Source organism: Lathyrus oleraceus, chromosome 2, assembly GCF_024323335.1.
Source record: "Lathyrus oleraceus cultivar Zhongwan6 chromosome 2, CAAS_Psat_ZW6_1.0, whole genome shotgun sequence".
Classification (NCBI taxonomy): Eukaryota; Viridiplantae; Streptophyta; class Magnoliopsida; order Fabales; family Fabaceae; genus Lathyrus; species Lathyrus oleraceus.
Genome location: NC_066580.1, coordinates 312,016,488 through 312,028,221, shown reverse-complemented (window position 1 = coordinate 312,028,221; position 11,734 = coordinate 312,016,488). Strand labels below are relative to the sequence as shown.

General features: G+C 40.0%; 1 pseudogene; it reads right to left on the bottom strand.

Moving 5' to 3' along the window:
- Positions 1-504: 504 nt before the first annotated feature.
- Positions 505-4,607, bottom strand: LOC127119266 (heat shock 70 kDa protein 16-like; annotated as a pseudogene).
- Positions 4,608-11,734: the final 7,127 nt, after the last annotated feature.

Sequence of the window (11,734 nt, the reverse complement as noted above, 5' to 3'; positions counted from 1 at the left end):
GGTTGCTACCGCTTTGCGTTGTTGTTGCTGGAAGAACGTCGAGTCGTGATGTGACGGTTCCGGTTGTAGCCTTTGTGGTTGCAACTAGGGTGGCGGAGGAGAGCTTAAGGGATTAGTGGTTTTTACAGCTGAAGCGTGGAGTATGGAGGGTTATTTTTCTGTGTGAACAGTGTTGCAGAGAGAGAGATTTCGAAAATGTCTTCCTCCTCTCCTTTTTTCTCTTTTTGAATGGTAGCCGCCCTCAATGAGGAGAAAGTTCTCCCCTTTTATTCATCCTGTTAGGGTTTGGAATAGGTTACTGATATCAAAAGAGTATTGGAATTGGGAGTGCTTTCTTGTGCTGCTCTGTTGTCTACCCCATTTTGGTGCTTGCTCTGAAAAAGGTAATTTGTACCTTGTACCTTCTTCTGAAAATATTTTGATTCCCTTTTGTTTCTTGTGAATTTTTACCGCCGGTAAAAAGCTATTCACGGTTGCGAATTCACTTGAATATGAAATGTATCGTTTGATGCTTGCAGGGAGGAGGTGTGAATTGAGGTGCTGGTGACGATAAGTCGTGCTGACCAGATGGAAATGAAAGGTATTGAGCATTCCTAGGACAATCTTCAGATGAATTTTGTTGGAACTGATTCTGCATCTCAGCCATATGGAACTGTTCAGGAACATGAGAATTGAGCACTTCTTTATGGTGCTCAATTCCAGGCTCTATCTTCACTTGGTTTTCTAGATTGGAAGACAACTGAGACTGATTGAATCCATCGTCATTGACCGAATGCTGAGGCTGCTGATTATGTAGTTTCAACTAAAATTGTTGTTGTGATTGTGAATACTGTTCTAGCTGTTGCCATTGCTGGGGCCTTTGTTGATACTGTTGTTGAGAATGCAGAAAGGCATCTCTTGAACCCGATGAAGACCGAAACTTTTCCAATTGATTGACTTCTTGAGATTTCATATGAGTAGCCGGCTGCATACCATGCAAATTTGAGTGACTGCTAATCAACGAATTAGTCTTGGGTATCAATGGCAGTTTGTGATACTGAGCTTCTTCAATATGGTAATGTTACAAAATCCATCAGGAAATTTAACCAAATCATTGCAATAGTCAATGCTCAACTCCACTAGATTTGGCATAGCATCTGAAACTTGAATAGAACAACTTTCAATGGCATTCTTTGTATTGCACATATGAATGGATAATTTCCGCAGATTCTTCAGTCTGCATAGACAAGGGACTGAAACCTTCTCCAACCTTATTTCATTTTCTCTGTGAAATCTGGTAATGAGTACTCGTCAGGTTGAAGATTTAAAACCAGAATCTCAGCTTCATCAGGTTGCATGTCACACCAATCCGAAGAAAATGCTTCATCAGTTGATATAGACAACACACGCGCATCAACTTTTAGCTGTTTCAGTTTTTTACAAACATTCCGGAGATGAACGAGTACGCACGACTAATGATTCCTTGCTGATTCTGTCCTACCCACCAATCAGGACGACTATCTCCATTTAAGTCGATGATCAGTTTTTTTCTCTTTTCAATTGGTTCCCCTTTGCTTTGATGAATTGCCAATTCTCTGCATCATGACAGAGTGGATATTGTAGTACTTGTCTGTTTCTGTTGCAAGTTTCCTTGTAGCTATGAGATTAATCAAATTCCTGGTGATTAAATCATGGACAATGGTCATTGCTTTTGTACCATCTTTGTCTAAGTCATGCAGTTCTGCCTACATATCGACGAGGATGGTAACAGGAATCCTTTGGTCTTCAGGAAAAAGTCCCATATCCATGAAGCACTCCTTCTGATTGATATCCTCTAATATATCCAAGCACTTCTCAAAAGGCTGCTGACAAAGTGATCCAGCGATGACCTGAAGCACCAGCGGCGAACCCTTACAACCTCTCACTATCTCGCGAACAAGATTTTTATCAGGCATGTATGAGCTGTCGTGATTCAATTGCGCGAAATGATGGAAAAGGGCCACTGCAGGACCATGATCGAGCGGATCCAACTGGCATGCTGTTTGAGGTCTAGGAAGGTTTCCTCATGCAAATCTGATGTCTTCACATATTTTACACTATCCCGGATTTTACACTAGATCTTGTACAGAATTCAGCAAATCATTTGCAATGCTGCTTAAAGTTCTGGCAATGCAACTTCCCACCAACAACTAACCATTGGAGATAAGTGGATTTCTTGCAGAGAGTAATGATCTGAGATTTCAAAGAGAAACTTCGCTGAGTGCACGATTACAAGTAATAGAAAGCAGCCTGCCGTCGAAATTCCAATCAGAAAGGCAAGTAAATACAGTATGGCTGATAGCAGAGGCAGAATCAGGGTATGGTTCCATCACAATGTTGAGAATTCTCTTCTACAACTTCCAATCACTATCAACAAAATTTCCGGTGTCAGACAGAAACGTCCTGGTACTAGGGCCGCACAATAATCCTTCCATATGTTAACCGAAGGGTCGGAACCAGAACTGCTTATGCTATTATATCCATTCAGAAACGTTGAATTTGTGTTATGAGATAGACAATCATCCATTGTGAGTCTCTTAGAATTCTGCGAAGAGCTCCTTAAAGCTTTGAGTTTAGCCTTAGTTGATTCTGTCAGACTCATGTAGCTTGGGTACATCTTTTTCCTCTCTTGCTTTCGCCATAACAGTAGTATTGTTGAATGGCATAATATATGGAGATCTAGATGTACATGAAGATGATATCACGCTATCGTCATTCATGTATTCAGAGTTTACGGTGGAAGAGGATGGAGTTTGCTGACAGATTTTAAAAGATGAAATCCTAGTTGTCATGCCACTCCGTTTTGTTTGAAAAATAGGAACAAGCTCTTCACTCTTCCTGTTTGACATTGGACTCTCCCACGGCTTGTTCGCCATCCAGCGTTCTAACAAACCATTTCCTAAGCTCTTGTTGTCGCGATTGTGATGATGCTTGAGAGGAGTAGCTGATTTTGAGTTCGGACCAACACTCATTCTCGAATGTGCAAAAGAGAGTATGCCATTGCTCTATCCTGTTGGGCTAACTGGAGTTCTTTTTCATGGGCTTCACAAATCTCTGCCATTGTCATTCCACCATAGATACTCTCATTCACCGGAATAAGAAGCTTTCTGTTAGCTTTATCTTTTTTTGAACAATCAGCAGAACTTTGTGGAGAATCGGACTGATTGTTACTATCTTCAGCGCCATTGGCAACAAAATTGGTACTATCTGATGTTTCAGACTCGGGATCAACATCCATTGCATCATAATTTGAGTGATCATCATTCGCGTGATCTGTGATCAATGTGGCCGATTCAATACTGAAAATTCCGTGCAGATTTAGTTGAACTCGAACTTTAACTCTTGTCTTACTGCCATGAGATTCAGGCAAAGGAACAATCATGAAGGAACTAATTTTGGGACTTATTCCAGGTGGTAGTTCATTATGATTCGGATAGAAAGCTTCCAAATGGAAAAAACTAGTCCGCTGGAGTTGTAGAACTGCAGTACTTGGAATCAATTGGCCTTTTGGGAAAATTACACCATTTAATCCTACAGAAATTGGACCTTCATCAGATGAAAGTCCATATGAAAAAGAACTGATATCCTGGACCTCATAGTCTCTCACACGGTATACGGGACTGAGCATAGCACACTGTAGAGCACAACCACGAGCTACACACTCACTTGCATTCAGTTTTCGACTAGGTTCTCTTTTGAATAGAGAGGTTAATAATGTACTTACAGCTGGAATCCTAGAACCTGAACCAACTAGTTCTACAGAAACAATCTTCTCTGCATTCAAGCCTGCTTCAAGTAATGCTTGGCTGCAAGGTTTAGAAATTCTCTCCAATAATCCCGATGCGAGACTCTCAAATTCTTCCCGTGTGATAAAGCCCTTAACATCTTTCTCATCCATCAAACACTCAATATTTAGCGGTGCCTCTGGATTTGCACTCAAAACTTTCTTCAATTTCTCACATGCTGCACGCAGCCTAATCCATGCCTTGGCATTAGAATACACATCAATGTTGTATTGTTCCTTGAATTTTTCCGTAAAAATGAGTAAATAGAACCTCGACAAAGTCCCTCCCACCTAAACTCCTGTCAAAAGTATGGGAAAGTATCTTCATTTTCCCGAACTGAAACGCTGCAATGCAGACCTGAGTATCGCATTGACCAATGTCGATAAATGCAACATATGTTGAACCCTCGCTTTGAAAATTCATTTTGTAAATTCCATAACTAAGGGCAGTTGCAGTACAATCATGGATCAATCTCAAAGGCTTTAACCCAACAATTTTTGCCGTATCAAGATAAGCTCGTCTCTGCAAGTCGGTGAAGTATGACGGGATACCAATAACACAATCCCAAACAGGTGCCTCCAAATCTTTTTCTGTCATAGCAATTGTTCTTGTGATGCAGGTTTGAGGTCTGTTTAGATGCCGACAATCAACGGGTGAAGGTCCTTTATCTAAAGAGATGCAAGTAACAGCAACAAGCTGAATCATCCATGGCTTATCTTTTGGAAATGGAAGGTTAGAAGGATCCTATCGAGTGCTGCAGTGAGAGGTGAAAAGTCATAATGAGCATTGACTTTAAGCATCCATTGAATAGTTTCATGACGAGGTTGAGAGAGAGAAGCGAAATCCACGGCCTTTTCTCAAATCCTCGTAGTCACGAAGTTCCTCTTTTATAGCCCTCATCTGTTGTCATAGAAGAAACTCTTTTTGAGAATTTTGACAATTGACCTTCAACCTTCTATGTAATTTTCTCAGCTGCACGTATTGACTGTAAATGCCTATCAACTAACTCAATTGCTTTTGAAAGCCTTAATTTAGGGCCAACTGAATCCAGCATAGATAGTTGTTCTTCAAAACTCATCTCAAAACTTGCAACCAATATATCAGCTAACTTGTGAATAGGAACGTTGTCCAAAAGGACTTTGGTTCTTCCACCGGTTTTTTGTTTCAGCTCCAGAACAGAAATAAGCTTCGTTGCCGTTGCTTTGAATTGGCGAGACAACATTATGTAATCTGGGGAATTGATCTTTGAGAAGAATCTGCATGCAAGCTGTTATGTTGTTCCTGTGCAGTATCAGCACTTGGCTGATGAAATCCAGGAAGACCATAATAGTTTACAGTGGAATTAGGCCTGCTAAGTTCATCTTGACGAGTTATAGGCTTTGAGTTTATATGGGGGACTGACTGCAAATTATCATCAGGCCAAACTGATTGTTGTTTGCTGCTATCACTGGGTAAAGGCCCTTCGTTTGGCAATGAACGTTCAGTATTCCGGGAACTTAGACCACTTCATTCCTCTTGAATACCAACTTCACTACTAGAAGTTTCAGCCACAGCAGACTGCATAAGTGCACTCCGGCTCCCACTTTGAAGAGATGGAAATCCACTAAAACTATCTGAACCATCTAGCATATTGAAACCAGAATTCCTCGCATGAAAATCTTCCATTGGTACATCTCTTTGCTCAGAATTCATTTGCTGCAAGTTCTCCATATTTAGTCCACTATTAATACCAGGAACAACTGAACCAAACATATTTTCCTTGAATATCTTGTCTAGAAACTGAATTTGCATCATTTAGGTTAGTTTGATCTAACATTACGGCATAGTGATGAGCTGGAAATGCATTAACGTTGGTTGATATGGATGATAATGATTGTTTGAATGAACGAAGGAATCGAACTATGAATGAGTATGTGGAAATTCTTGAATATGAATGGAATTTTTTTTCAATGTGAATGAAGACAATATGAATGTAAATTTGGAATGTGAAAAACGTAAAAAAATATGAAATAGTAAACATGAACATGAATGAATGATATGAAGGTGAATGAAGAAAGAATGCAAAGGAGTGATTGATGGGGAAAATTTTCCAGGGCCAGAATCGGGGTATGACACACACCCAATAGGAAGATAGCATTTCCGACAGCAGTAGGGGCGACAAGAGCTTGATGAGGGATAAAGGCACTCCCATTAGCAAACTGAGCATCAAAGTTCTAAGGCATCCCCAGGGATATGCAACAACAATCCTATTCAAAGCAGAAGGAACCAACTGTTGGTTCACGGTAGTTAGTGCCACAGTCTCCACCGGAGTTTCGACGGCAGCAATAACATCAGCAGTAGCATTGGTCAGCTCAGTAGCATGGGTGACGTTGGCAGCAACAGGGTTAGCAGAGGTAGAAGCCCTCTGAGTTTGGAGAATCTCCAAAATGGTCTCCATGTTGCCCCTGAAGAGGTTCATCTCACCTTGAACATGAGCAAGATATTCTCTGACAGCAATGTTATCAGATTCGTAATCAGACATAATCCTTGATTTTTTTGCACGGGTATAGTAGCGATGACGAGTCGCCATTTTTGATGTGGAAAGATGGAGAGGGTAAGCATTTTGTTTTTCGGAGGCTTAAACAAATAAATGTATGGATGTATGAATGTATGTAAAAAGTTTTGACATATGCATATTTGTTTATTTTGACATTTATTTTTGTAAGGAAAAATTTCCAAGGAATCCTTGAGTTTGTTCATCAACATAAGCAAACATAAATCATAAAGAGAGAGATAGTATATGCAGTCAATAACCAAGAAACTCTTTTATTCAATATCAGGAAATGAAGTACAAATATATATTAATAATCTGCCCGATGGGATATGATAATCTCAACTTCAAGCCTATCGAATACCATCCTACAAACAAGAATGAAATGGAAATAAATCCCAAAGGACACTATGCAGAAACACTTCGAGAAAAACTTCTTGCAACAAATATGGGAAGTCTTTTATGGCATGTTCAACGAATGGGGTCAGGTGTGCACTCCTTTCCCTCCAATATTGTGCGTCCTTCGAGGAAGTTTTATGGTAGAGTGTGATCATATCCATCTAGGATACTTCTCAAAAATGTCTCCTTTTGATCTAGGAGCCCTTGAAGATGCCCATTGTGCTTTTCTAGGCGATTATTCTCTTGTATGAGCAGGTTGGTGTTTTCCAGATATTTGCGTGCTTGATCTTTTAGCTCACGAATCTCTTCAAACCTCTGGCTTAGCTCACTCTGGTTCTGACGAAGAGTGACCTCTAGCTTCTTGGCGCGACTTTGTTCATCCTTCAACCCTTTCTTGTAAGCTTCCAACTGGTCTTGAAGTTTCTTGATCTGTTCTTTGTAATTAAGCTCCACTTTATAAGCCTAATATTGAGCTTTTGCTAGCTATTTCTTCTTTGCTGACAGGCTAGCATAAGTCCCTTTTAGTGCTTCACCCACTTTCATTCTTTTGTGCAATTCAGCTTGCAGCTCATCGTCTTTCTGACGTGCTATATCCCTCTTCTGATTCAGGTTGAACTTCAAAGTCTCTTTCTCCAGGGATATCTTCCTAAGTCTAGATTTGAGATTCACATTCTCTTTCTCTAGGGTCTTGATAGTTCTTTTCAGCTCATCGACTTCAAAATTTTGATTGATCACGGGTTCAGGATGATTGATGCTCATGAATGGTTCGGATGGAAATGGCAGCAATATCTCTTTGACTTTGTCCTTCACCCATTTGGTGTAAGCTTCCCTGGCTATGCAGTTCTTCTTACCCATTTATGCTCTTCCTTGAGGACAAATTTCTCCCCAAGCCTTGATAATCTTCTTGAGTAGCTCTGGATGATCAACCCCTTCATGTAAAACAAAACCTTCTACACCCTTGGGATCAGGCTTATCTACCATGGGGTATCCCAATAATCGCAATACCAACCTTGGATTGTAGTTGATTCCCCCTTTTGTACCAAGAAGAGGCACATTAGGTAAGTCACCACAACTCAGGATGAGTTTGACATTGTCATAGACTCGAGAGTACCAGGAAATATCTTCAGCGTTCAAGGACATGATCCTCTGGGACCACTTCAAATTGTCTTTGTTTTCAACAAAAGGACCTTTGTTGGGTAGATGCGAAATAAAGCATTTATACAGCAAAGGGGTACAGCAGACGATAACTCCCTTCTTCTTATGAGTTCTTACATGGATGGAGTAGTAAGTATCAGCAAGAATAGTAGGAACATGATTCTGAGTTAAAAAGATATGAATAGCAGCCAAATCCATAAATTCTTCCATGTCCAGAAACAATATGATCCCATAGATAAGTAGAGCTAGAATGGTGTTGAAAGTCGTCCAACTCTCAGCATCAGCGAAGGTAGTGGCTTTATCCACGAGAAACTTTGAGGTAAAACCCTAGGTTCCTCCCTTAGGTTTTAGGTTCAACTCACTTCCTTCTTCCCTATGTGGAGGGCTTCAGCAAGGACTTGGTACTTGGGGAGTTCCTTAGTGCAGACATAAGGAACTCGGTTCTTGATCCCAATACTCAGAATGTGTGAATACTATTCCAACGTGGGTGCCAACTGATAATCTTGGAAAGTAAAGCATCTCAACAGAGGGTCCTATAATTGCACCAGAGTGTGCACAATAGTGGTATTGACTTCAGTGTTCAAGATTCCTAGGAGGTTTCAATAAGACTTCTTAAATTCATCTCTGTTCCCAAGAACTAGATGTGCCCCTAATCCTCTCAAAACAATCAACTGAGGCACTACAAACTTGTAACTGTGAGTGCTCTTTCTCTCGGAAGCCATGCTTCGTCTCGGATGCTTAGTCAACAAACTGGGCTCTTGGATTCCTGGAAAAGAAATGCATATGCAAAAAGATTTTTCATGATGAATGATAATGCATGATGGAATGATATAGATCATGCAGATTCAAAACTCTGATACATTCTGAATAATATGTATATGCATGTTGCTATAAGTTCAAAGGTTCGACGCAATATGAGAATTAAGGTAGATAGAGTCTATGGTTTCCTGCAAGAAAAATCCATATCCCCCTCACAAGTATGGACTGTGCTCCAAGGTGGTCCATAGAAGGTCTCCCAAAGTCATCGACTCGAAATGAAAATACCATGACGTAGTGAGTGCTCATAGGAAAAAAGTACTTCCAAGTGAATCTAGTCTGGGTGTGGTTCTCGTGACAACCCAACGAGTGAAACGCGAGTGTACACGACTATCCACTAATCTATCTTTTGTGTGTACTAAGCTCGGGTATAGAGCTTTACTCATATAGTATCAACCCCAACCCAGCAATAGCATATATAGATATCCATTGTAACAAAAAATGCAGAAATGTAAAGCACTAAAGTAAATGATGAATAATATAAAGCGAGTAATGTATACAGGAAAACACCTAAAACTAACGAGAGAAAACCAAAACTAGGCTCGACTATTTTTAGCGACTAGGAAGTACTTCAAGTAACGAAGCATCCCCAGCAGAGTCGCCAGCTGAAGCTAGGAATGCTCAATAAGAGACCCTTAACTACAAGCAAACTCCCCAGTAGAGCCGCCAGCTGAAGCTAGCAGAAATATACTCAAAAAGTATTGCACGCTCGAACATACAACAGAATCACCATCGAACTTTATTTAGGAAAGGGGAGACATCAATAAAACTCGGGGGAAAGAGATATGCTGGGTAAGGAAGTAAGTTATGCAAGGGGAATGTATTAGCACCCCACACATCCATGGTACTCCATGGGAACCGTTTTGATTGGTCTTGCTCGAATGGGTGTTATATCTAATGATTACTCGCAAAAGAATGAGGGAAAGGAAAGGAAATAAATAAAGTGATCGGTGAGGATTGGGGCCCTCATGCCTACGTATCCTCATAGTGCAATGAGGAATTCAGAGCTCTGTAGTTCAAAGAACTAGTGGTGGGAGATGAGAGGAAATTATGATCAAAGTATGGTCTAAACCAAAGGATAGTGTTGTTTGAACTCCAACAAGGGGTGAAATATGAACCCAAGAGTAAAACTGGCTTTTACCGATACCTGGGCTAGCATGGTTGCCGCTATAGGGTAATTCCCAAACAAGGTGAATTAAGTGTTTGAGGACGATCCAAACAGCTCTTGGTTCACAAGGTGACGCAAGATGGATCACAAAGGGGTAGTGTATTTAGCTCAAAGGTAACTGGTATATCACATGGAATGAATGAAGGTAGAGTCTGAATGTATCATAGAGATGAACAGAATGAGGTGACCAAAGTCACAAAATTGAAGGATTCTGGTTACAAGTGACTGAAGAGGTGTAATTTGACACCAAAGGTAAAGGTGTATTGGAATCCATGGGAGAAATGGGATATGTACCATAGAGGGAAACAACGTCAACCAATATGTGGACTAGCATGGCTTCCACTATCTGATATTTAGCCAAAAAATAAGGAATTATATGTATGGGTATGAGCCAAACAACTCTAGGGACAAATGCGGACTGCCGCTATATCATCCTAAAAGGGTGTATATGGAATTCCAAAGGAAAAAGGTGTTTCAGTGTCAAAGAAATAGTATGTCATTGGGTGAACGATTTATGATCGAAGATAGGTGACGGATCATGAAAGATATGAATGGTGCCCTAAGGAGAAAGGAGGAATAATTAGAAGTATGCTCTCCAAGGATTCACATCCTTGTGCCCACGTATTCTCATTATGCAATGAGAAAGTCATAGCAATCGTAGTTTATGGAACCACGAGAACAAAGAGAGAGGTGAGTGATGAAAAGTATAACTTATACCAATAGAATGGTATCAAGGGAACCCACAAATAGATAGAACTTGGAATCAAAGAGAAAACAAGCGTTTACCAGTACGTGGGCTAGCATGGTTGTCACTATAGGGTTGTAAGACCCTAATTTTGCACCTAAGATCCCTCATGGCATCATGTTATTGCACAAGTGCATTGCCTCAAGGATCATAGCATGTTTGGCTCCTTAGCCCTAGGGTTAGGACTTGTTTGAGTGTTTTGAGATCACCAAGCATGCTTTTATTGTATATTATTGCTTTTCTTATTAGATTACTAACCAAAAGCACAAAAATATGTCACTAACTCTTTTTGTTTTGAAGCTCAAGTGATCATGTGCTCCACAATGCTCCTAGGAGGCTCCTAAGCCCAATGCAATGGCTAGATGAAGATGAGAAAAAGCATGACAATGGTCCACAAAGTTTCTAATCATCATATATGTCTCCCAATTATCTCAATTTGCCAATTTGATCAAAATAACCCAAAGGGCTTGAAGATTGTTTCCCAAGGAAACCCTAATTTCACTATGCTTTGACTGTGCCTTGCCCATGAAGCAATCTCAACCTCTGATCAAATTTAATCAAGGGAAGTTATTTAGTTTATCATTTTATTCATATATGATCCTATTTGAGGCCCCTCAATCATTTATTCATCAAGACTAGAAGTTTGGCCTTGAAAAGTTGACCAGTTAAGTCATATGACTAAGCTGAGGATCAATGAGATATACTTTTTGATGTGTTTATCAAATGAAGATGACCCCCAAAGAAAACATGTTCCTAAGAACCATATGAACAACTTTAATGTTCATAGAAAATCCATTTGAAGCATGTAAGGTCATCATTCATTTCAAAACATTATAGGTCATTTTGACTGAAACCCTAATTTTAGGTCAACTTACCAAGGGCATAACTTCCTTAATTTTTATGATTTTGAGGTGAGACCAAAGGCATTGGAAAGCTTTATAAATACATGTGATATTGCAAAACATTATAGGTCATCTTGGACCCAATTCATTGAATTTGAAAAAGTACCCAACTTCAAATGCCCATAACTTTGTCATAGAAAATCCAAATGATGCAAACTTTGAGTCTAGATTGATCATCTTGAAAAGATCTATAACTTTGATGTTGAATATGTTTTG